Source organism: Megascapheus bottae, chromosome 14 (assembly GCF_031878675.1).
Source record: "Megascapheus bottae isolate mThoBot1 chromosome 14, mThoBot2.hap1, whole genome shotgun sequence".
NCBI lineage: Eukaryota > Metazoa > Chordata > Mammalia > Rodentia > Geomyidae > Megascapheus > Megascapheus bottae.
This window is the reverse complement of record NC_143522.1, coordinates 22,655,517-22,682,500: the sequence shown is the minus strand read 5'-3', so window position 1 is coordinate 22,682,500 and position 26,984 is coordinate 22,655,517. Positions and strand designations below refer to the sequence as shown.

The 26,984-nt window shown below is 43.0% G+C and overlaps 1 protein-coding gene across 1 annotated transcript in view; it reads left to right on the top strand.

Annotated features, from left to right (window-relative positions):
- Foxn3 (forkhead box N3) overlaps positions 1–26,984 on the top strand; it is a 289,121-nt gene that overhangs the window by 6,041 nt on the left and 256,096 nt on the right. Inside the window, exon 2 of the mRNA XM_090344682.1 lies at positions 7,331–7,549. The gene's annotated coding sequence lies outside the window, so the exon portion shown is untranslated. The remainder of the gene's footprint in view (positions 1–7,330; positions 7,550–26,984) is intronic.

Genomic DNA, 26,984 nt, shown 5'->3' with positions numbered 1-26,984 from the left:
TCTCTCTCTCTCTCTCTCTCTCTCTCTTTTTGTTTGCCAGTCTTGTGCTTGAGCTCAGGGCTTGAGCACTGTCCTTGGACTTTCTCAAGGCTGAGCCTCAGCTCCACTTCTGGCTTTTTTCTATGTGGTACCTAGGAATCGAATCTGGGCCTTCGTGCATGCTAGGCAGGCACTCTACCACTAGGCCAAACTCCCGGCCCCTCTGTTTCTTTCTCAAATTATATTTTTATTATCTTTAAGTAGTTGTACAATGGCATTGCCATTTGACAAATCAGTTTATAAGTACCAGCCATCTTGACTGTTGCACTGTACTTTCTGCATTCTCATCATTATACTTTCATTGTTATACTTCCGCCATTCTTCCCAATTCATCTCCTCAGTTTATGTGTTTCTCTTTTGATTGATCTTCACTAGTTTGTGTCTTGGGATTCATCGATTCAGTTTAAATTACTGAGTGTATTGGCATAAAGTTGTTCTTCATAGTGTTCTGTCACTATACTCTAGACCATATTGGGCTATTAACAATACTGATATCATCATCATCATTCCTGATAACTGTTATTTGGTTTTTTATCTCTTCCCTGCCTTCAATAACACCTGTTAGAGTTACCAGTTTGATCTTCTCCAAGGACCATCTACAGGTTTTATTGACTTCTTCTTACCTTGTTTTCTATTTAATTTATTCCCATTCTACCATTTCTTTTCTTTTACTTGCTTTGGTTTTTATTTATTCTTTTTAAAAATCTTAAAAAAAAATCTATTTCTTGACTGGCACTGGTTGCTCATGCCTGTAACCCTAGCTACCTAGGAGGCTAAAATCTAAGGATTATAGTTTGAAGCCAGCCCAAGCAGGAAAGTATGTGAGACTCTGATCTCCATACACCTCTCAGAAAAGGGCCAGAAATAGAGCTGTGACTCTAGTCTTGAGCAAAAGTAGCTCAGGGACAGCTCCCAGGCCAAGTTCAAGTCCCAGGACTAGCATGGAAAAAATAGTTGTACCTAGGAATTTTTGTTGTATTTGCTGGTGTCTAAGGGCGCAGATAAAAGTAGACTACTCTATTTTATTTGAAATGTTTGGGAATTTTATACATTTTCTAATATTAGTTCCCAATTTAATTTCACTGTGATCAGAGATCATGTTCAAATCCTTTTATATTTACAGAAAAATATTGCATATATTGAAAAATGTTCTATGGCCCCAGAATGTGAACTATAATGTTAAATGTTCTTTTTATGCTTTAATATGTAGTGTAGTGTTTGGTTGTTGAATGTACTGTTTTTGACATTAGATTGATTTGGTTATGGTGGTGTTCTAATCTTCTAATCTTTTTTTTTTTAATTGTCAGGATAATGTATAGAGGGGTTACAGTTACATTTGTCAGGTAGCAGGTGCATTATTTCTCACACATTGATACCCCTTCTCATGTTTTTGTCCCCATTACCCTTCCCCCACCCTCCCAATCATCTTGTTTCCCCCCCTTCCCTATCCTATTTCAGATAAATAAACGTATATATAATATACCAGGTAATAAAGTCAGATACAGTAACAATATGAGATTAACCATAAGGGTAAAAAAAAGAGAAGAGAAATAACACTGTACATTATGAACAACAATTAACATAAGATAAAGCTCTTGTTTCTTTATCCTAGAGATCCTTTCATTTAGTCTCATCCTGTATGAACTTATGTACCTAGGTTTTGAGCTATTGTAATCCTCTGCTAAGAGAGTCCTAGATGTGTACTAATTATTACAAATGAGGGAAAGTATTGAGCCTATGTTCCTTTGGGTCTGGCTTACTTCACTTAATATGATCTAAATCTTTACAGATTTTTCTGTCTACTTGTTCTTTCCATTATTGTGAGGAGATTTCTAGAATTTTAGGCTATGACTATAGATATGTCTTTTTCACTTTACAGTTCTGTTACTTTCCTTCATGTATTTTGAAACCCTGTTCTTGGGTATGTAAACATGTTGAAGTTAATGTAGTCTTTGGATGAACTGACAGTTCTGCCATCATGAAATTGGAGACATAACTGTGGCAAAGTGTTGTGATTTGCAGTCTATTTTGACATTAACATAACCATTCCAGGTTTGGTATGATTTCTGTTACTACAGCATTGTTTCTTTCATCCCTTTACTTTTGACCTACTTGTAGCTATGTAATTTGCGTTTCTTGTAAACAGCATATAGTTGGGCCTTCATTTCTCTAACAAAGGATATTCTACATTTTTTTTGTTTTTGTTTTTTAGTTGTTAGTGGAATTCAAGGCCTAGGTGTTGTCCCTGAGGCCTATCACTTAAGGCTAGTGCTCTACCATTTTGAGGCACAGCGCCACTCCCAGTTTTCTGATGGTTAACTGGAGATGAGGGTCACAAACTTCTCTGTCTGAGCTGGCTTCAAACTACGATCTTCAGACCTCAGCCTCCTGAGTTGCTAGGATTACAGGAATGAGCCATTGGTGCCCTGCAAGAGCTCATTCTTTTAAGACCTGATACCAGCTCTTAGATCCCTTCTTCTTTTTTTCTTCTTTCTTTCTTTCTTTCTTTCTTTCTTTCTTTCTTTCTTTCTTTATTTATTTATTTATTTATTTATTTTGCCAGGCATGGGTTTAACAGTGCCTAGGCACTGTCCTTGAGCTTCTCCAAGGCTAGCACTGTACCACTTGAACCACAACACCACTTCCAGCTTTTTCTGTGTATGTGGTACCAGGGAACGGAACCCAGGGCTTCATGCTTGCTAGACAAACGGTCTTCCCCTAGACCATACTCCCAAACTCCTAGATCCCTTTTTATCAGTCATTCTCCCCTAGCAACCAGTCATCGAAATTCATCTATGCTAAGTTCATAATGCTAAAACTAATTAACATGGTATCACCTCAATGAACAGAGGACCCTTCAAACAAATTTAGATTTCCTTTGCAAGGGTGGGATGAGAGGAGAAAGAACATAGTATAAGGATACTTGGGTGTCTTAACTTATTATTTCCAATTCTCTACATAATATATTCCCCCCAAAATAATCTGATTGGTCTGCCCAGAGGACAGAGTTCTGATTGGAAACATGGAAATCTAGGATAAGAAGTTCAAGATATTTGATCAATGAACAAGGAAGTGGGGAAGAATACACAGGGCTTTGTTGGGGGACATTCTGATGTGTGTGCAGACTTGTGGATGACTGTCCCTCAGGGAAATAGTCTGTAGAGAGTCTTACGGAAGAAGAAAAGGGAATTGCCAGTGAAAGAGGCATGGATTCCTTGTGTCTAGGTGCTATCTGTCCATGAGCAGCCCACGCTGCAGTCTCTGGGTCAGATTGCTCCAAGACTGTTACTACTTAGGGGCTTTAAAGCACAAAGGCTCTATCTTATCACCAGCCAGCAGAAGAGCATAGTTTTGCAGGGTATGCAAAATAGGTAGGTTCTAAATGGCTAAGAATCTGCTTGCTTTGACTGTTAAAGGAAAAGGAATACTTGCATATGTAAAAAATTGAGGTTGATACAAATAGTTCTGAGCTAACAGGTCTCAACCTTAGGTGAGGAAATAAATGACCTTAGGGACCAATACACATGAGCTGTCTTTGACTCTTTTATAGCACTCCAGTTCACCCCTGCTGAACTTGCTAACAGGGCAGGAATTGACCATAGGAGATCTAAGGTTCTATGTTTGAAACCAGCCTGGAGAGGAAAGTCCACAGACTTACCACTAATTAACCAGCAAAGAACAGGTAGTGGAGCTATGGATCAAGTGGTAAAGCATCAGTCTTGAGTGAAAAAGTTAATGGACCTGGCCCTGGATTCAAAGCTCAGTACTAGCACCACAAAAGTAGGAAAAGGAAAAGGAAGAATTAGGAGGAGGAAAAGGAGGAACAAGAGTAGGAGGAGGTGGGCCGGGAGTTTGGCCTAGTGGTTAAAGTGCTTGCCTAGCATGCATGAAGACCTGGGTTCGATTCCTCGGTACCACATACATAGAAAAAAGCCAGAAAAAAAAAAAGAGTAGTAGGCGGTGTATATTTGCACAAGATCCATCCAATTCTTATCATATTTGTGTTATGTTCATAGGTGTATGCTCCTCCATCCCCTGTAAGCTGTCTGTTCTGCCTTGGGAGTGAGGTACATGCTAGGTTGGGGAACCTGATTCTCAGGGGAGAACACCCTCAAATCTGCAGTCATTTGTGACCCATCTTAGAGATAGCACCAACTAGAGGTCACGTGACCAAGTCCATCCCAGGGAAATGTGGGAGAGAAGCCCAGCTCCATAGAGAGAGAAGAATGACACCTGGCCAAAGCATCTTTTCCAAGAGAAACCTGACATGATGCTCTGCACACAGCTTTGCCATTTAGTGACTGGGAGGTCCCTAAATATTGTTGCAATGTCCTGGCTCCTGAGTGGCATTTTAATCACAAAAGTCAGAACTCAGTAATTAGGAGGCTGAGAAAGGAAGGATTATGGTTTAAGGCCAGTCTGGACAGAAAAGTTCAGAGACCTCTTCTTAAGCCCATAGCTAAGCACAGTGGAATGCACCTGCCATCCTATCTATGTGGGAGCTAAGCTTGGGGGAATCTATGTGTTAAGGCCATCCAGGGTGAAAAACCTATGAGATTTCATCTCAATGGAGAAAAGCAACAGTACATGCCTGTCATCTTAGCAGCTAGGCGAAGGTTGAAGTAGGTGGACTGCAGCTTAGGCAAGTGCAAAGACTGCAAGCCAGATCTGTTCTGAAAAAAAAAAAAAAAAAACCCTTGAGAAACAGGGCTGGGTGCAGCTCAACACACCACCCTAGCTTAGAAAGTATGAAGCCCTGAGTTCAAATATTCCCAGTACTGCCTCAATCAATAGATAAACAAAAATCCGACCTTGTGTTGCAACAGAAAGAAAATTTGTTCTGGGAGATAAGAGGCTATTAGATTTGTCTGCCCAGTCTGTCTTCAAATAGATGTTCTCAGATCTCAGCCTCCTGGGTTGCTAGGATTATACATGTGGGCCACCATGCCCAATTATTTACTATTACATCTTAAAAGACTGAAAGCTAGCATGGCTTCTGGTGGCTCATACCTGTGATCCTACTCAGGATCCTGAGATCTAAGAATCCTAGTTTGAAGCAGTTTCCCTGGCAGGAAAGACTGTAAGATTCCTATCTCCCATTAATCAGCAAAAAACTGGAAGTGGCATTGTGGCTCAAGTGGTAGAATGCCAGCCTTGAGCAAAAAAGCTTAGGAATAGTGTCCAGGCCCTGAATTCAAGCTTAGGGACACATACACACACACACACACACACACTCTCTCTCTCTCTCTCTCTCTCTCTCTGTGTCTCTGACTCTGTCTCTGTGTCTCTGTCTCTGTCTCTGTCTCTCACTCGCTGGCTCACTCGCTCTCTCTGTCTGTCTCTCTCTTTCATACATAAACTGGAAACTTCCATTTCTATCTGGCTTAGCTAAGGATATAAAAGATCACAACAACCAAGACAGCTGAGAGAGGTAGAATTTTAGCTGGATTCCATTTTTCTAAGGCTCAGAGTCTCTGAAGCATTTTGGGCATGATAGCTGTCTGAGAGTGTCCCCACCATGTCTATACACACCTCTGTTTCCCTTCTGTGTGTAGGTGTATTGCCACAAAAGTGGTGTGCTCTACTTCCCCAAAACACACCACCTGTGCATGAAAGACACTGTTGTTCTTGGACCAATGGAAATTTAATTGCTGAGGATTGCTTTTGTTTTGTTTTCATACCTGGGAGCATTTAGAAAACCCTATAAGCTGTTTTTAGCCACGTGGCTTTTGGCCAAGGCTCTCTGGCTGAGACTAGAACATGCTCACTGTGGGGGCCCAGAGGCAAGCCAGCAGTCACAATGGCAGCCCTGCAAGCATCCTCAGCACCCCTCCACCTTCATTATTCGGCATTCTAAAACATTAAAGTTTCAGCTTCTCATTACACATGTGACTTGACAATTGAGCCCCATTAGATGTATTCTGACTCATTGGTTCCGTGTGTGTGTGTGTGTGTCCTCACTTGTGTCACTGCTGGGATTTGAACTCAGGGCCGGGGTACTTTTCCTTAACTTTGTCACTCAAGGCTGGTGCTATACTACTTGAGCCACCGTTCTATTTCTGGCTTCTTACTGGTTAATTGGAAATAAGTCTCATGAATTTTTTTCAGCCCAGGGCTGTCTTCTGTCAGCAATCTTCAGATCTCCACCTCCTGAGTAGCTAGGATTACAGGCGCAAGTCATCTCGTCTTCCCCCCTGCCCCCGACTCCGCTGTATTTAAAGCATTTCTGAAAAATCATACCTAATGCCTTTGTGTCTGCCCTGCATTGACAGCGATGGCCATGATTCTTAGTGGCTATAAATCTCTGTCCTTGCTTGGAGTGGAGTGAGGTCCAGAGCTGGCCCTGCAGAAGAGGGAGCTAGGCAGCAGTGGGTGATCTCGCCATCTCTGAGTTGTCAAAGTGATGAACAGATGGCTGTGGATTTCTACTCTTGGACCCCTTCCTCTTCTTTTTGGGAGAGTGCAACTGACAGAAACACAGGGAGCACTGACTAAAGGAAAGGGAGTAGACTGACAGATGGAGTGGGGACTATAAAATTCCTCGAAAGCGCAAGCTGAATGTGTGATGAACTAAATTTAAATGTACTTGCGTGAGCCAGTGTGAATAACAGAATGAGTGTTGTCCTGATAATTAGCACCAGCTCTGCTCCTAAGAACATATGTGACCTGGACGAACCTCTGTGTCACAGCCTCAGTCTCCATATCCATAAAGTCTGGCAACTATAGATAATGTCTATTTCAGTGGGGAGCTTTAAATTTCTGCAATAAGGCACATTCCTTGGTACTTCATTGAGGTCCTCTCTCCCCTCCCTCTCCCCCCCTCCACTGTCTGGATATATGATTTACACAGCTTCACCCTGGGGTCAAGGGGGTTCCACCACCAGGTTACAACTACAGATTCTGAGGTCTCAGGACAAATAGATGCAGAGACCAAGGGCCAGTCTGTTATGACAGCTGGCTGTCTATGAGATGAGCAGAACACCTTGAGAAAGGTGGCTCCATGGTTCTGGCTGCTTGTGGGGAGAGATGAGTGCTCATGGCTCAGATGTTAGGAACTTCCTCTTTCTCTTCTTTCTTCCTTACATGCCACTCTTTTTCTAGCATTTCTTTGCCTTGATTGCCCTGTGGTTATTTTCTCTTCCTTGTTCAATGTCATCCCTGGTTTTCCACAGCCCTTCTTTAGACGCCACTAAAATCTCTGAGAGAAACACAGAGCAGAGCCAATGTGGGGGTGCCTGGCACACAGGGACTAGCCTGGCGATGTTGGTTGGTCTGTCTCTCATCTGTGTAGGTCTTGGGAAGAAGAGGAGGAAGAGGAAGAGGAGGATGAGAGAAAGCCCATCTGGCTGCTGATGAATGAGAGTGAAGAAGATGGGGAATGCCTCTCTCCACAAAGCCCATACGCAGCACGAAAGAATAAAAATATCCCCTGCAATCTGTAGCCACGGATCCTCTGGAAATGTGGAAGAAGTGATTTCTGCAGATTGACAAAAATACCGTTTGCATGGATGTAAGCAAACACTTCCACACAGTACTGGAGGGTGGCAGTTGGTACCTTAGAAATGCAATCTGTTCTCCATCCAGCAATTAGTGAAGTGCCCATTAAGTGTCATGCACTGGGGTACAGCAGTGAACGAGGGGTGGCATCCATGTGGGAGGCAGACAATGCACACAATCTGCAGAGTCAGCTGTGCTATGGAGAAGTGAAGGAGGAAAAGGAAGGGGAGACAGGAAGGTGCCACCATACTTTAAGCCAGAAGGGCAAGGCTGGCTCTTGGCCTTCTCTAGGAATAGCAAGGAACCCAGGAAGGGCACAACAGGATGAGAGAAGGAAAAAGGTAGAGGGTACACTCAGAGCAGCAAAGATGTCAGAATCAGAGGGTCTAGATGCTAGTGGGAGGTTTTTTGGGAACAAGGTATTCTGTATCTCAACAGAGCCAATGTAAGGCTGGGCCCCAGCAGCTCACAACTGTCATTGTAGCTACTCAGGAAGCTGAGATCTGAGGTTCGTAGGTTGAAGCCAGTCCAGGCAGGAAAGTCCATGAAATGATCTATAACTAGCCAACAGAAAGCAATGATGAAAGTGGTTGAGCAAAAAAGCTAATGGACTGCACCCAGTACATGTGCGCACACACGCATGCGCCTACCTGCCCCCCCCCCCCCCACACCACCTGAGCCCTGCTGAAGCAGAAGCTGTCACTCCCAGGCCTGCGGGTGTGTGCGTGTGGCAGGGACAAGGATCTCCACAGTATACTGCTCCAGACTTGTCTGTAGCTTTGGGCTTCAGAAGTTAAGGGCCGCTCAAAGCACCTCAACTTAGGATCTCAGTTAACCTCGGCTTCCTTGTCGTTTTTACCTGCCAGCAGATTAGGATGGTATACACTCTGCCCTGTCTCTGTCTCCTCCCTCCTTCCCCTCCCCCCCCTGCCCTTTTTGTTTACATTTTTGTGCTCTGGCCCTGAACTTCTTTGCTCAAGGCTAGGGCTATACCACTTAAGTCACAACTCCACTTCTGGCTTTTTTGGTTAATTGGAGATAAGAGTCTCACAGACTTTCCTGCCCAGACTGGCTTTGAACTGAGATCCTCAGATCTCAGCCTTCTGCATAGCCAGGATTATAGATGTGAGTCACCAGGGCCTACCTCTGCTGTTTTACTGAGTAAGGATCTTTCAATACCACCATCCCCATGGGTCAGACCAAGTGTTCTGTGGGACTGTGTAGACAGAGAAAGTGTATTCAGAAGCCTTGCATCTTCCAGATGCTCAGAGAAGGTGTGCTTTCACCCTGGCAGAATGTCCAAGGTTAGTTCCACAGCAAGAATGGGGCCAGCCTTGTCTCTGTGTACTTATCAGCAGAGCAGATGTTCGTACTGGACCACATACCTGGGGATTCACCTGTACATTGAGTTCTCATCCTCTTTTCCCCAAACCAGTGGGCCCAGTGGTTCCAGCTGCAGGAAGGGTGGTTGCCTTTGAGGATATGTGGAAATGCCAGCTATCATAATTCACATAGGTACTGCATGGAAATGACTGGATGTGTACCTGGCCTACCTTCCCTTCCAAGACAAAGCACACAGTTCAGTGGTCTGGGTATAAAGCCTGGGTCTCATGGCCTCATTTTCACTGAACTAGTACTAACTTGTCAAGGGCTTTGGGCAAATCACATCACATGCATGAATATCAACCATTTATTTATGTGATGGGGTTATAATCATTGGTATTTTGTAGGTAGATTCAGAGGCTTTATGTAGATGGGTTTTTTGAAAACTATTCTTAAACATATGACTTCTAGGTTTGAGTCACTACAGACTAGCATAGCCTGTTTAAAAATGCATTTAAATGAATCTCTCTACTTCTATTTATTTAATGGCATCTGTGTCGATGAGTAGATTGTTGCCAAATTGCCTGTGTTACCCCAAATTACTGTGAGTTAAGAAATAAACTAGGAATTGACCTTTCCTTGCTATTTCTGAATTAGCCACCCACTTCCCATTATTTGTGTGTGTCAGCAGTGTGACCTAAATAAAGTTAGGGCTGATCTCTTTCTGAATATGTTTAGAATTTCTCCTTACAATAGAGTTAAGGCATGTTGATGTATGGTTGGTAATCAAATAAGAAGACCTTTGTAGCAAAGCTCCTGCTCAGCTATGGAGTTATTATTGAGCATTGGTTTCTAAATGTGATCAAATTCTCAGATTTATCAGTTCTTTGCCTTGCCAATGATTGTAGTTAGCCATAGTCTTCATTTGTCACTGCCATTTTTTTTTTTTTTTGGTGGAACAACTTGACAGTACCAATTGGCTAACTGGTCAGGGTCTACCTTACTCCCTGGATCAGCCCCGTGCTAACAGGGGGTTCTTCAGATCTTGAATGCTTCTAAAGGTCTTTCTGGGTAGACTGGGTGTTGAGCAGCCACTGTAGAACAGGTGGGTTCAAGGACAGTGTTTCATAAGCCGTGACAGTTTAAATAACTTCCAGATCAACACAAGCAAGTCAGTAACAGCAGCAACTCATTTGGTCTGTCTGTGGTAGGCTGTAGAGAGAATATTTGACCATCACTACTCAACCAGGCAAAAACCACAGAAGTTGCTCATTCGTACATCACATGTCTTTTCTAAAATTTCATCTTATGTTGTAACTCATGGTCTAGTTTGAAGATTACCTGAGATGCCAGGGAGACATACTGTTCCAAAGACGGAAGTAGCTCATGACAGTCTCATGTCCGCCTTTGGAATTCCAGGGGGCTGGAGGGCACTGGGCCCCTAGAATTCTGGGGACCAGAGCTAGTTGAGGGTTCTTAGAAGCAGTACCACTGGTCCTTCTTCATTCGTATTTCTCTTGGCAGAGATTGCTATGGTGAGAGAGGAAATTCTGTAATGTATCATCTTATGAAAAGGTCATACCAAGAAGAGAGAGTCTCTCCTAAACAATGTGAAGCCATGCCTCAAAAATCTCTCTCTCTCAGCCTTGGAGCTTTGGCTCTGTTTGGGTCTAGGCTGGGGTTAGATCATGGAGGTTAGTCAAAGCTGTGGTGGACAAACCAACCATTTCCTTCAGAGTGCTGTAGTTTATGTTCTATTCTGGACCTCTCTAAAGCCACCAGAGAAAGCATGGATCCATTGTGAATCATTGCCAAGAGAGACCCAGGAGAAGTGCTGCCATTTTGCTCTGCTATCTTATCCCCAAGGTGGTAAAAGGTGGCCTATTTCTGTCACAAATCTATATCCACTTCCATTTCCAAAAGCAAAAGAAGCAAAACATGCAGCATTTCCTTACCTCTTGAGGATGCTACCACTCTGTAAGTGCCTGGGTTAGGACCCTGAAAAGTGGCTTGGTGAATGAGTTATTTTAGTGCCATGGATTTTGGTCCTGTGCCACAATGGACATGTCAGTTGCTTGTGGAATTCTGTGATGCAATGACCTAGTTAGAAGCCTGGTCCAGGAACACAGTCTTGAGCAAGATTAAACCAAACACTGTTGGGGAACTTTCCCAGCTGGGACAATAGGGGTCTTCCATGTCCAAGACAGGTGCGAACAAATGTCAGAGCAAGTGGAGAGTGAAATTGGCTCTGTGGCCATGTAACTAAATAGAAGTAAGAAGTAGATCTGATGGGTCTGATATGATAAATTGTTCCTCCCTCCCTTGCAAGTAAAGATGGCTGCCCAGTGCCCAGGGGGTTAGTGAGAATCATACTTAAACTAGCCAGCCTACAATGGAAGGCCATTCTGACTTCATCTTACTATCATCTCTCACATGGGGGAAGTGCCCCATCTATAAAACTTGTGGGGGACCGGGAGTGTGGCCTAGTGGTAAAGTGCTCGCCTAGCATTCACGAAACCCTAGGTTCAATTCTTTAATACCACACACACAGAAAAAGCCAGAAGTGGTGCTGTGGCTCAAGTGTTAGAACACTAGCCTTGAGAAAGCCCAAGGACAGTGCCCAAGCCCCAAGTTCAAGCCCCAGGATTGGCCCCCCCCAAAAAAAATCTATAAAACTTGTGGTTGCTATGAATTACCATGGTTGGAAAGAAGAATTGGAAGCATTCTTATTTCTAGATTACCTTTCAAATATTCAAATTCATGCACCAGTAGCATATGGCTAGAGCTTTTTTTTTTCCTTATTGCATTCAGATGTCTTCCAATGTGCTTCATTGAATTCCAAATCTACATCAGGTTTGAATTTTGAAAATGCCAACTGTATACTAACTGAATGTGAGAAATGAAGAAAACTTGCGTAAATGTTTTTTTTAAATAAAAAAATGGTGTTTTGTGTTCAGATAAAAAAGCAGCTGTATAGATTTCTTCTTTTCCTTTCAGTTCATTTGCATCTTGATCATATTGGAAGAACAATGTTAGCAGTAGGTGCTGGGCTTGTTTTTGATAAGACAGAAGCAGTACATGTCAAACATCAGAGGGAAGCGGCCAGTGGTGGTCATCGTGGCTGTCCCTGCTGGCAGGAGCTGTAACTCCACCTGAGGAATAGAGAGATCAGCCCTAGAGCCAGAAGTGTGGCCTAGTGGTAGAGTGCTTGCCTAGCATGCACAAAGACCCAGGCTCAATTCCTCAGTACCACATACATAGAAAAAAAGCCAGAAGTGGTGCTGTGGCACAAGTGGTAGAGCTCTAGCCTTGAGAAAGTCCAAGGACAGTGCTCAGGCCCTGAGCTCAAGCCCTGGGACTGGCAGAGAAAGAGAGGGAGGGAGGGAGGGAAGGAGAGAGGGAGGGAGGGAGGGAGGGAGGGAGGGAGGGAGGGAGAGAGAGAGAGAGAGAGAGAGAGAGAGAGAGAGAGAGAGAGAGAGAGAGAGAGAGAGATCTGCTGATTGAGGTTCAAAGCCAGAAAAGTCCATGATATACTTCTCTCTAATCAACCAACAAAAAGCTAAAAGTGAAGTTGTGGCTCAAGTGGATAGACTTGAGCAAGAAAAGTCAAGTGAGAACAGGAGGTTCTAAGTTCAAGTTCTCATACTGACACCACACACACACACACATGAGGCTTTTCTCAGTTGTAGAGTTGTGTCCAAATGTGTGTGTGTGTGTGTGTGTGTGTGTGTGTGTGTTTTGCATGATGCCTGTTGAAGGTGGTAATGCAGGGAGCCAATGCTTTTGTCTGCAGGCTGGATTGAAGGAATAAATCACTAAGGCACTTGACATTTCCTAGGCCTTGAGATGCTGCTCTGTGAGACACACTACACACACACTATAATTCCTATATTCTACATTTCAAATCTGTACTTCAAATTGCAGTAGCTGAACTTGTGATAATGTTCAACTTTGCCCTTTTTTTTGGTTAGTCATGGGACTTGAACTCATAGCTTGAGCACTATCCCTGAGCTTTTCCGTTCAAAGATAGCACTCCACCACTTTGAGCCACTTCCCATTTTCTGGTGGTTTAACTGCAGATAAGAATCTCATGGACTTTCTTGCCGAGGCAGGCTTTGAATCTTGATACTCAGATCTCAGCCTCTTGAATAGCTAGGATTAAAGGGAGCCAATGGTACCCACCAACTTAGCCAATTTTTAAAAAAGATTTTATTAACATTGATTTTTACATCATATTTCTAATGTCATGTTTAACAAACAAGTATTCAAGAAGGGAATCTCTATGTACAATCACTAGCACATAGATCTAGAACATAATTAAAATTAAGCTGAGGGTTTTTATGTCATAGATACATATCAATCTATAACATTATGTCTATAGCGTATATATCCTATCATAGATTTTTATGTCTATGTAGTTATGTTTATATCTCCAAGACCATGTCTATAACCTTGGGTACCCGAATATTGAGTCATTGTTCTTATACTGTTTGGATCTAATATCCACATATTAAGGATACCATGCACCTTTTGTTCCTTTGGTCTTGACTTACCTCACTCAACATGATTTGCTGTAATTTCATCCACTTCCCAGCGAATGCCATTATTTTATCTTGTTTGTTGGCTATGTAGAATTCCATTGTGTGTGTGTATGTGTGTGTGTGTGTATACATATATATAAATATGATATATACATACCATATTTTTTGTATCCATTCCTCTGCAGTAGAGCATCTGGGTTGTTTCCATCATTTGGCTATTGTGAATAGTGCAGAGATGAACATGGCTGAGCAGTTATCATGTCCTGGGTTATGATGTTCAAGATAGATGCTCAGGAACTTAGCCAATTTTTTAAAAATGACTTTTGGATTTTTTTGGGGGGGTTGTTTTTTGGGCCAGTACTAAGGCTTAAACACAGAGCTTCAAGCTTTACTCATAGCCTGAATTCTACCACTTGAGCCTCATCTCCAGTCCAGCGTTTTGCTGGCTAATTGGAGCTGAAGTCTCAAGGACTTTTATGCCTGAGCTGTCTTCCTCCTGCACCAGGATCTTTTGTGTAGCTGGGATTACAGGCATGAGATACCTATGCCTGGTTTATATGACTTATTTTTTAGGGTTGTGGGACTTAAACTCTGGGCCTGGGTGCTATCCCTGAACTCTTCAGCTCGAGACTAAAGCTCTACCACTTTGAGCTACAACGTCACTCTCAGGTTTTTTTGGTGGTTAATTGGAGATAAGAGTCTTACAGACTTTCGTGCCTGGGTTGGCTTTGAACCTTGAACCTCAGATCTCATTTTCCTGGGTAGCTATGATTACAGGCGTGACCCACCGGCACCCAGCTTTATATGACATATTCTTAATACAGAAAGCAAAAACATTCTTGTGGCTGACTTCAGTAAAGGACATTTCAGGGTACCTGTTTCAAATTTTAAGAACCAAACATCAAAGATACAATTGAAAGTTGAATTTAGTGCTTATCCTTCCCAAAGCATGTTTGTAAATATTTCTGCATATATTTCTACCCATAAATATATATTTAGATCTTCACAAAGTTGACAATGTTTTGGTTATTTTTATGGTCAAAGTTTATTATATGCATGTATGGAAATAACACAGCAAACTGATTTCTCCCACCACACACATTGTAAATTAGGATGCACTAAAAAAAAAATGTGGGAAAATTAAACACAACGTAAAACAACTGATGTTGTCCCAGGAGACAACATTTCTTTCTGTAGCAGAACTCTCACACTTTAGGTAGACAACATTTTTTTTGGTTGGGGGGACGTTGTTTGTTTGTAGATGACAGTACCAGGTCTTGAACTCAGGCTTATGGCTCTAATTTGATTTTCTTTGCTCAAGGCTGGTGCTCTACCATTTGAACCACATCTTCACTTCCTGCTTTGAGCTGATTAATTGGAGATAAGAAAAAAGCCTTAAGGACTTTCCTGCTTGGTATGGCTTAGAACCACCATCCTTGGATCTTAGCTTTCTGAGTAGCTAGGATTACAGGCGTGAGCTCCCAGTGCTGGGCCAGCTTCTTGGTTTTTGCCTTACACACAAGGAGTTCTTCCCATTCTCTTCCTGCCTTGCTTCTGCTGAAGACCAGGGCCAGGTACTAGCCACTGGGAACCATACCATGTGGAGAAAAAGGGCAGGCAGGGGATGGTGAAGTTAGAAGAGCTCCAGTCCTCGTGGCAGCACCCAGTCAACCCCTAAGTGCCTACAACCTTGGCCAGAGGTGCAAGAACTAAACATACTTTTTTTTTTTTTAAGTTTAGATTGGTATTATTTGGTCTCTGCTTAATATATTCAAGACTTTAGGTTTTCTAACTGCAGGACATTATGACAGGTAAAGGAAACGAAGCCCTGAAAGACAAATCGTGTTTGGTCTCCCTCATTTGTGAAAGTAGAAGAGCTTGGCCACTTGGCTGTATGGAGCAGTGTGCTGGGTCACTAGAGGTCAGGTAAGAGGCGCTGATGTGCAGCCAATTAGAAGGAATTAGATTCAGTGCCCTCTACAGGGGCACTGCCCCTACAGGGTGACTGTAGACAATGATAATGTCTTTGTACTTTTCCTAGCAAAGGGAAGTTGGAAGGAAAAGGAAGGGAAGATGGAGTATGCCTGATATCCCAGCCTGGGCAAGAAGCAAGAAAGACCTTATCCTAACAACAGCCAGTGAGAAACAGGACTGAAGATGTGATTAGCAGCCTCATGCCTTCCTAGCAAGCTCAAGGTCTTGAGTTCAAATCCCAGTACTTCAAAAAAAATAAAATTAGATGTGAAAACTCTTACTTGTGATGTTGGTTTTGTCTGTTAGCCAATGAGTTCACCAAAAATTCACTTCCAATTTGAGTGTTTTTACTTTCCTTTCCAGTATTGGGGGGGAAATTAAGTGAGGTTAAAAAATTAAAATTAAGCATAAACTAAAATGCAGAAACAATTTGGGTAGTTCACAGAATGCTTGATTTAGCTATCTTATGATGCCAAAGAGATGGGAGAGGTACAGGGAATCAAAGGATATTGCCATGGTGAAAGGCTCAAAAGGTTTTAAATTGTAGGCAAATTATTCATTAGGTGACTGGCTCTAGGCTGATTGACCAACAATTGATGGCATCCAAAAGTCCATACGTCTGGCTCAGGGACACCTTTTCAAAATGCTAATCAACTCTATTATTTGATTTCTGAGCCCCTGGCACATTAGATATGACTCAAAACTGGAGGGAACTGATGCAGCCAGACCACTTTATGCAGTGAGAAGACCAGCTGATACCCCACCAACCAGGGAGGGGCCAGAAGAGGCCAGAGTGAACCAATAGACAAATTCAGGGCTGGGGAAATCACCATAGAGAGGGGCCATTTCATCCTCTTCCCAGCCTCCACTCTATGGCTTCTGGGGGCATGTGTCAAGTGTAGATGTTCTCTGGGTCTTGGTGGCTCATGCCTGTAATCCTAGCTATTCAGGAGGCTAACATCTGAGATTGCAGTTCAAAGCCCATTATCTCTAACTAACTATCCCCCAAATTAGAAGTGGAGCTATGGCTCAAGTGATACAATGCCAGCCTTGAATGGAAAAGTTCAGGGAAAGCACTGAGGCCCTGAGTTCAAGCCCTGTATGGACACACCACACACACACACACACACACACACACACACACACACACACACACACACACACACACGGACATAGAACTTCAGCAGGTATTTCTCCAAAGATATAGAATGTTGAGAAGTCACTAAACATTGTTAATGAATAAAGAACTACAAATCAAAACATAATATTCACTATCTCACATCATTTAGAAAGCCTATTATTACCATAAAAATAAAAAAAATGACAACAACAATCAAAACCAGATAATAATGTGTTTGGCATGTGCAGTAACTAGAGTCCTTGTGCTTTGTAGCTAGAAATGTAATGTGATATAGCATTTCAGGGTCTTAAAACTTGTGCAAATATTATCATAGCTTTTCTAACACATTATTCACAATAATGGAAAAGAAATGGAAAAAGTAGAAGCACTTAAGTGTCTACTAAGAAATAAATGCAAGAAATATTACTCAGCCTTAAAGAAGGGTATTGTGTTGGGCCAGGAGAATTGCCCAGTGGTAGAGAGCTTGCCTAGCATACAGGAAGCCCTGGGTTTGATTCCTTGGTATCACATACACAGAAAAAACCGGAAGTGGTGCTGTGGCTCGTGGTAGAATGCTAGAATTGAGAAAGCCCAAGGACAGTACCCCAGGCCTGAGTTCAAGCCCCAGAACTGCCCCCCCCCACACACACACAAAAGGGAAATCACAGCCAGGCACAGCGACTCACACCTGTAGTCCTAGTTACTCAGGAGGCTGAGATCTAAGGATCGAGGTTCAACGCTAACCCAGGCACTAAAGAACAGGAAACATTTGTTTCCAATTAACCATTAGAAAACTGGAAGGGGCACTGTAGCTCAAGGGCCAGGCTGGTAGCCTTGAGCTGAAGAGATACAATAGTCATGGGGACATTTTAGAAAACATACCATAAGATTCCATTTATATGAGATGGTTAGATTGGCCAAAATCAGTGTCAGAAGAAGGAAGAAATGGAAGTGTTGAGTGTTTAGTCACCAGCCATAGTTTGTCCTTAAGCCAATTAACCTGATATTTAGTATCTGTCCTCATGTAAATTCTGTGGCTCTAGTTAAGTCATTTACAACCAGCTGCAGAGTGGGAACATTTCAGGGTGGCTTAGTCTATGGAAAGAGCATTAAATCAGACGACAGAATACAAGGGTCTGAAGTGTGTGACCTAGAACCAGTCCTTGATGTCTGGAGCCTCCAGGTGAAATGATTCTGGTGAAAGCTGCCGAGTAGAACTCTGCTCAGGGTTCCATGAGATCATCTAGGTGCTGTTCAGCTCTGCTAAAGGCGTGTGCAGCAGTACTGTTTAAATAGAGGTGGCCCTGTTCCCCAAGTTTTGTTTGTGCCAGTACTGGAGCTTGAACTCAGGGCCTGGATATTCTCCTTTAGCTTTTTCACTTAAGGCTAGTGCTCTATCACTGGAGCCGCAACGCCGCTTCCAGCTTTTTGGTGGTGAATTGAAGAGTCTCAGGAATTTTTCTCTCTGAGGTTGGCTTTGAACCACTGTCCTCAAATCTGCATTTCTTGAATAGCTAGGATTATAGACATGAGCTAATTTGGTAAGTTCTGGTCAGTTAAAGAATAATTTCCACCTGCCCTGCTAAAAACCCAGAGATGATGCTTGGCATTAGATCACAATAGCATCTTGAGATTGCTTTTAAAAAGTGATATATTTCCTTACTAGTAAATTGAGTGTGTCGTTTACTGTTTTGCTTTATCTTAGGCATTAGTTGATCATTATTATCATAGTAAACAGCCAAGAATGATTCAATTTAGAAAAATAATAGGAAAATTTTGTTCATCTTTTAGAGGATAATTTTACTGTAATCCCCACCAATAGAGCGGTGTTTTCTTTCGAACAGGCGAGTTCAGGGTCGTGGATCTGCACTCTTCCAGCCGGCAATTGATTGTTTAGTGAGAAAATCGTATTCAAGAGAAGCACATCAGCATGCAAATCTAAAATGTGGCCATTTTCATCCAGATTGAATATTATTAACTAGCCCAAGGGATAGGATGTAATTAAGATTTTGAACAGCATATTTTTGTCTTCTATGATGAGTATAACCTCAATATTTAAAGTGGCTTACCAGTTTGAATAATGGGAAGATGAAGCAATGCACATTTTTGACTCAAAGGCATAATGAAGAGTTGGAATCAGACATTGATGACCAATATCTTTAATCCTGGCTACCTAGGAGCTGGAGAGTTAAGGATCCTGGTTCAAAGCCAACCCAGGCAAGAAAGTCCCTAAGACTCCATCTGTAGTTAAATCAGCAAAAAGCCAGAAGTGATGATATTGCTGAAATGATAGAGTACCAGCCTTGAATTAAAAAGCTAAGAAACAAGCCAGGCACCGTGGCTCACACCTGTAATCCTAGCTACTCAAGGAGGCTGAGATCTGAGGATCACGGTTCAAAGCCAGCTCCGGCACTAAAGACTTTGAGACTCTTATCTCCAATTAACCACTAGAAAACAGGAAGTGGTGCTGTGGCTCCCGGGATAGGGTGGTCGTCTTGAGCTGAAGAGCTCTGAGATAATGCCCAGGTCTGGACTTCAAGTCTCATGACAAAAAAAAAAAGGCTAAGAGACAGTATCCAGGCCCTGAATTTAAGTCCCAATACCAGTACACCACACACACACACACACACACACACACACACACACACACACACACACAGAGATTGGTTGAAGCATTGATCCAGGCACAGATCTGAATCTGAAGCAAAGGAGAGAATGTTCAGATGGTAGAACAATAACTTATTTCTGAATGATCTGTCGCCATGAGAGTTGCATCTCATTCATTCTAGTACCTTCTTGCCTGGATTTAGTAAGAGATGTGGGGGGCTAGGAGTTTGGCCTAGTGGTAGAGTGCTTGTCTAGCATGCATGAAGACCCAGGTTCGATTCCTTGGTACCATATACATAGAAAAAAATGGCAGATGTAGTTTTGTAGCTCAAGTGGTAGAGCTCTAGCCTTGAGAAAACCCAAGGACAGTGCTCAGGCTCTGATCCCAAGCGCAGAACTGGCAAAAAAAAAAAAAAAAAAAAAAAAAAAAGGAGGGCCGAGAGTTTGGCCTAGTGGTAGAGTGTTTGCCTAGCATGCATGAAGACCCAGGTTCAAATCTTTGGTACCACATATATAGAAAAAGCCAGAAGTGGTACTGAGGCTCAAGTGATAGAGCTTTAGCCTTGAGAAAGCCCAAGGACAGTGCTCAGGCCCTGAGTTCAAGCCCAGGACTGGCAGAAAAAAAAAAAAAAAGGAAAAGAGATGTGGGGATTTAATGGAAGCTTGGTTAAGGAGTTATGCTTTTGCCTACTTAAATGAATGAATGAAGCTCAGGTTAGGAAAGTAAACAGTTCTTATCCTGGATGTACTTTGAAAAGTATTTCAAAAAATTGATAATGGCACAATCTTGCATGGTCTGGAGACGGGGCTTTGCATTAAACCCTTACAGACTCTCGAGATTTCTCTGAAAAAGTGATAGGTTTCCTTTATCAATCCAAATGTTCTGCTTTGCCCATCGCTTTTCATCTTCTCTGTCCTAACCACATCATTTTAAAAGAAAAGACCAAAAAAAAGTTCTCCCTTTCTCTCTGGAGAAGTTTAGGAAAGGAAGGATTCATCACAGAGCTGTCACCACCTTAAGCACACACCTGGCAGTCTGAGTTGGGAATCAAGGCACATTTCTGCCCTCCGTATTTTCGGGTGTATTTAGTACATCATTTGATAATGCTAAAGAGAAAATACACACACACACACACACACACACACACACACACACACACACACACACACACACCAAGAAAAGAAAAACTATTAAAGCAGAGTGAGACTAAAGGAGAAAGAAGATGAATGTTAGCATTCCCCTGGGGTTCATGGGTGAAGGAATTAACACAGCGTGGCACTCTACCCTAGCTGTGTTTGTTTCCATGGCAACAGCTACGTACGTGTTTCAGACTATCTACAGTGACACAGTTGCAGAAATAGTAGCTTGCAGGTTTCTGATATGGCATCAGTGGACAGGCGGCACGCACTATATTAAGTAAGTGTAAATGAATTAAAATACAGTTTGGGATTAAGATGTGTACTGGCTCCGCTGAGCCAATGTAGCAAGGGTTACCACATCCGCCTGCTGCCTTGACTGCCAACTTGAAAGTTGCAAGATTTCCAGTCAAACAATTGCCCTTGTTTGGGTAAATACCATCACCAAATGAAAGCAATGTCAGGGAGTTCCAAAGGTAAGAAAATGACCTTGGCAGATGACAAAATGAAGAATATTGACATGGAGCTCAATGTCTGAAAGGAGTAGAGGGAAAAGAAGAGGTGTGGGGTGGGCAGTGATAGATAAATAACGAAAGTGTGGGTGGAAAGAGCCAAGTCCTTGAGAGCAATCTCATATACAACAGAATCTTTCACAGCTACTGAGTTTATGGCCACTAAGGTGTGTTTGAATGTTGCCTGGGAGAAACTGCTTTTATATATTATAACAAAAACAAAAACATCAGGTGGGGAGTAGAGAGGTAGATCTGTGTGTGCTTCTAGGGAAATTGGACCTCCATTGTCTTTTCCGAATGCTTATGTAAATATCTCTGTGCTTACCGGGTGGCCCTGGTTTATCTTTAATACCGGCTGCTACTTTTTCCCCCTGTGCCATTTGCTGGTATTTAGTGTGTCTCATCCCTCTATGTTTACAGCCGGATAGGACTTCAGTGTTGATCAAAGATGATAGACTTTGTAAGTGTGTGCTTTTGCAACCAAATGGTGTGGTAATTGGAGAGGAGTGTTGGAATGGGCATTTATTTATGTACCAGACCCCTACTTGTGAAACGCTGCCTGAGTATTAGGTTAATGGATTTCGCTGTGCACATTTTGATTGCAGGAGCTTTTGAGTATGTGGTAGCTAATTTATACTGAGTTTTACTGTCAAAATATTTTTATTTGTGCTCTTTATATAGTTTAAGCCACGTTTACCTTGCACTGTCGTTTTTTTTTAAAATATTATTCATGTATTAGTGAAGGGAAAAAGCAAAATTGTCACAGCTAATTCAAAGAAGATTCATTTTATGACCCTTGGTAGATTTCATATTAAAAGCCATGTGTGCAACTCCTTTAGTCCAGCTTGCAGTGTTTTTATTTGTGTGGAGAATGTGTTAGACTGCTTCATGATGACTTGATGGCTGGGGAGCTTCAAGCTTGCTAAACACCTGGGCATGTGGAAAGCTGGGACAGATTTGAAATGATAAATTAAGGGCTTGAACCCTGCACTGTGTAACATCATGGTGGATAGTTACCCTACAACATTGATATAATCGCCAGTGAATCTGACTGGAAACTTGCCAATATGTATCTATGGATAAGCTGCCCTTTCTGAGGTGGAGTGTGTGTGTGTGTGTGTGTGTGTGTGTGTGTGTGTGTGTGTGTGTGTGTGTTTCAGAGAACTTTTTCTTGGTGGCCCATGCCAAAAGCAGATCCAGTCTTTACTGGAAGAGCTCCTCTGCCTTATTTTGGTAGATCCTTGAGCCACCAGTTTATACACTGGGGCTGATGGGGAAGAGGTTTATAGACTACTCCTACTTCCCTTAACTTTGCCCCCATGGGACCCATGTTTTGTGGTGGGAGCTGGGACTAGGAGAGTTCCCATGTAGGGCTGTTACCTGGAGTAACTGGCTCATTAACTGGGGACCGTGGAGCTTAAAATCCCAAGTGTTGAACAACTAGTTCTGCTCTGAGTAGTTTGGGAGGGATTAGAGTGGGCCCTTCCAGAGCTCAGCCAGGCTGTTCATTCTCCTCCACCAGAAATATTGCTTACTATCAAAACAGTGTTCCCCACCATGTCATTTTAATTCTGTCATCAGAAAGGAAACAAAACAAACAACAACAAAATCCACCTAACCCTGAAAGTAAAAAGCCTTGACAGAATCACTCATTCACATGGAAAATCCTGCCAGGATGTTTAGGAAAACTCTATAGCTTCCATTCAAAGGGCCAGGAAACTGATTTGGAAAATAAATAAATTTGAGGAATCCCCAAATAGAGGCAGCATGGGATGAATAAGAAAAAAGAAATGAGGGCAGATACTCCCAGTATTATTTCCGGTCTTTCCAGGCAATGGAAAGCCAGAGTAAACTTCCGGAGGCCCTCAAGGGGAAGGCCACCCGTTGGCTCCCAGCCAATGCTTCCCATCTTTAGTCCCTATCTGTAGTGTGCCTTGGACATTCTGCACTGCTGCCCTAGGGAACTCAACACTGTGTCCTGGCTACACTTGAAATCTTCTAGGCCTTGGCTCTCGCTATCGAGACTGCTCGTTGGCATCTACTTTTCTCTTTGTTTCTCAAGGCTCAGTTTAAATTCTATTTCCTTCAAGAAACTTCACAGGGCTGGGAGTTTGGCCTAAAGGTAAAGTGCTTGCCTACCATGCACGAAGGCCCAGTTTCAATTCCTCACTACCACATACATAGAAAGAAAGCCAGAAGTGGTGCAAGTGGTAAAGCTCTAGCCTTGAGAAAGCCCAAGGACAGTGCTCTCAGGCCCTGAGTTCAAGCCCCAGGATTGGCCAAAAAAAAAAAAAAAGGAAGGAAACTTCACATAGTGTGTGTGTGTGTGTGTGTGTGTGTGTGTGTGTGTGTGTGTGTGCTGGTCCTGGGGCTTGTGCTCTGCCACTTTGAATTACAATTTTGCTTCTGGTTTTCTGGTGGTTAATTGGAGATAATAGTCTCACAGACACTTCTGTCGTGTCGGGCGCTGGCTTTGAGCTGCAATCCTCAGATCTTAGTCTCCTGAATAGTTAGGATTACAGGTATGAGCCGTAAGTACTAAGCTAGCACATGTTTTATTATATTAAGATTTGTGATTCTCTTCTACCTACCCAGAGGTGCACAGTCATCACTATCTCCCACTTACCCAGGGGCACAGATGCCGTTCCTCTAGCTCCTCTCCCTCTCCTGGGAGCAACAAGGCCCCCCTAATAAACTCCTTTATTCAAAACAAAACAAAACAAAACAAAAACGGGGGAAGGGACCAGGAGTTTGGCTTAGTGGTAGACAGCTTGCCTAGCATGCCCGAAGACCTGGGTTCGATTCCTTGGTACCACATACATTGAAAAAGCCGGAAGTGGTGCTGTGGCTCAAGTGGTAGAGCTCTAGCCTTGAGAAAGCCCAAGGACAGTGCACAGGCCCTGAGTTCAAGCCCAGGACTGGCAAAAAAAAGGAGAAAGATTTGTGGATTTTGTGTGTGTGTGTGTGTGTGTGTGTGTGTGTGTGTGTGTGTGTGTATGATACTAAGATTTGAACTCAGGGTCTTATTTTGCTAAACTGCTATTTGCCACTTGAGCCATGATCATGCTGGCTATTTTGAAAATGGAGACATATACATTTCTGTTTTGTCTTAGAGCCAAAGGCCCTGACTCACTCTTGTAGATTTTTCTCTACCTAGAATAGTACTTCAAACTACTGTATTGAATTGGACTCTTTTTTCTTTTCTTTTTTCTTTTTGTCTGTCATGGGACTTGAACTCTGAGCCTGGGTGCTGTCCCTGAGCTCTTCAACTCTTAAACTGTTGTAAAGAGCTACATTGTTAAACCGTCTTCAAATGCTTATATTCTTTGCTCAGAGACAATGTATGAATACTGAGGGTTCTGAAGCATGTTAACCCCACTCCAAGCATCTGAAGCTAGCCAGCCTCTTTCCAGATGTTTGGTCAGTCATGGTCCTTGAACTCATGGCCTGGGTACTGTCCCTGAGCTTTTTTTTTTTGCTCAATGATAGTGCTCTGCCACTTTGAGCCACAGCTCTACTTCTGGTTATCTGGTGGTTAATTAGAGGCAGGCATCTCACAGACTTTCTTGCCTGGGCTGCCTTTGAACTGGGATCCTCAGAGCTCAGCCTCCAGAGTAGCTATGATTACAGGTATGAGATACTAGCACCTGGCTTGTTTTCAAACTTATTGCTGTTGGATAGAGAGGTATCAAATAAACACAGCAACCAGATGAAAGACTATTATCACTTTATAGAATTATAAGATGGTAAAGCTGAAAAAGAAAAGGGAATGTTGTTTGGTTTAGTTCACTGGAGACAGCCTTGCTGTGCAGTCTAGGCTCACCCTGAACTTCATCCTGCTTCATTGTCCCTAGCGCTGGGATTATAGGCACGTGTGACCATGTCTGGCTTAGCAGAGATTTTTCAACCTGAACTGTTGAGTGACTTTTTCAAGGCGGCATGGTTGTTTAAGTTCCCAACAGTGTGAACCCAGCAGGCAGAATCGCTACAAGATCCTGAGGCTTTTGGAACTCTGCCGTTTTAGATTCACTCAGGACAGTGCCTGCCTGTCACCCTTAGTTTAGATTGACTCAGTTTCCCCCATGTTGGCATGTTGGCATTGCCAAAATTGTTATTGCTACCCAATAACAAGCACCATTAACCCACTCTTTGCTGAAAGCTGCTATCACTGGGTTAAAATGAAACACCTAAGTGGGAGCTCAGGGGAATCCGGTGAAGGGTACAGATTCATCCGCACTCACCTTGCCCAGAACCAGGGAGCTGCAGAATTCAGACCCTTAAAAAGAGTGGAAAAAAAGAGAGCGCATACTTTCCAGTGTCTGGGCACCGCTTGGCGCGACCAGCTGGGCACTTGGCTGTGAGGAAACAACGTCTTCAGTTTCAGAAATGTGAGACCCTGGCCTTGTGAGGGGGGAGGGCAGGCACGTGGCTGCCACTGCGCCTGAGGTGGGGAGGGAGCGATGGGTTTGTGTCAGAGCTCAGTGCTTCCCCACTTACAGCAAGCTCCCCTCACAGAACAAGTCCATGATGATTTAAATAAATGTTTAAGAGGCTCATGCCTGGAATCTTAGCTACTCAGGAGGGGAGATCTGAGGATCATGGTTCCAAGCCAGCCCAGGCAGGAAAGTCTCTTATCTCTAATTAACTACCAGAAAACTGGAAGAGGAGCTGTGGCTCTAAGTGGAAGAGCACTAGCCTTGAGGAAAACCAAACCAAAACAAAAACACCTAGGGAAAAAACAGTGCCCAGACTCTGAATTCAAGCCCTGCAACAAAAAACAAGCCCTGACAAAACGGTGAAAAACAGAGTCAAAATGTCAAATGTCAGCGCTAGGAGTTTGGCCTAGTGGTAGGATGCTTTCCTAGCATGTGTGATGACCCGGGCTCGATTTCTCAGTACCACATATATAGAAAAAGCCAGAAGTGGTGCTGTGGCTCCAGTGGTAGAGTGCTATCTTTGAGAAAGCCCAAGGACATTGTCCAGGCCCCAAGTTCAGGACTGGCAAAAAGGAAAAAAAAAAAATTAATGTCAGATGTCCAAGTGGACATAGGGGCCAGGCTATTTTGAGAAAGATTGTTGTTGTTGTCGTCATCATCATCATCATCATCGTCATCATCATCGTCATTGTTAGTGTGTGTGTGTGTGTGTGTGTGTGTGTGTGTGTGTGTGTCTGTGAATGACAGGATGCGGGGGAGGGGACCTGACAGCTTTTAAAGAATTCTTGGTTTCCATGTAAATGTGTGCCAGAGTTTGTTAGGGGAATAAAACACCATCCAGGTTTCTGAGTTAGAAGGCTGATTAATCTCTCTGCCAGTTACATATGGAAATAAATTAGTAAATGGTTCATCTGGGACTAAACTACTGCAGAGATGATAAATGATCGCCCCGGTGTGTGTTGGTGTCGTGAAGACTGAGTTGTGCTCACCGGGGCAGCTGAGAGATGACTCGATCCTCCATTGCGGTCTCGGGAATGAAATCTGGTGGAAAGAAAAGGACGCATGGAAAATTTACCTTGAAATGTTTCTCTGGAGAATGGATTGGTGGATGCCAAGTTCATTCCTCCAAACTGCTGTCTCTGCAAATATTTCAAAGGAGAGTCTCAAGGGCAGGAAGAACAACACTGGAGTTTTGTGTTTTCTAAGGCCAATGCAACAGCAAGTGTTCATTAATGCCCAAGGTCTTGATAAGGAGAACTCTATGTGTATTTGTATCCTTTTCTTAGAGCTTCTTATCTAGGTTTTTATTTAAATTTCAAAAATGGTGGAACAGGTCATTTCCCTCCCCCACACTCTCCCTCTCTCTTCCTTTCCTTCTTCCCTCCCTCCCTCCCTCTCTCTCCCTCCCTCTTTTCTTTCTTTCTTTCTTTCTTTCTTTCTTTCTTTCTTTCTTTCTGCTCTCTCTCTCTCTGTGTCTTTCTCTTTCCTCTTTTCCTTTGCTTTCCTTTCTTTTCCCCAGCATCTAGAGCTTGAACTCACCTTCCTTCTTTTTTTTTTTGACAGTATGGGGCTTGAACTCTGGGCCTGGGCACTGTCCCTGAATTCTTCAGCTTAAGGCTACTGCTCTACCCCTTGAGTGACAGCACCACTTACTGTTTTCTAGTGATTAATTGGAGATAAGAATTTCAGATTCTTTAGTGTCTGGGATAGCTTTGTACTGCAGTCCTCAGATCTTAGCCTCCTGAATAGCTAGGATTACAGGTGTAAGCCATCTCCCTGGCTCACCTTCCTTCTTCTT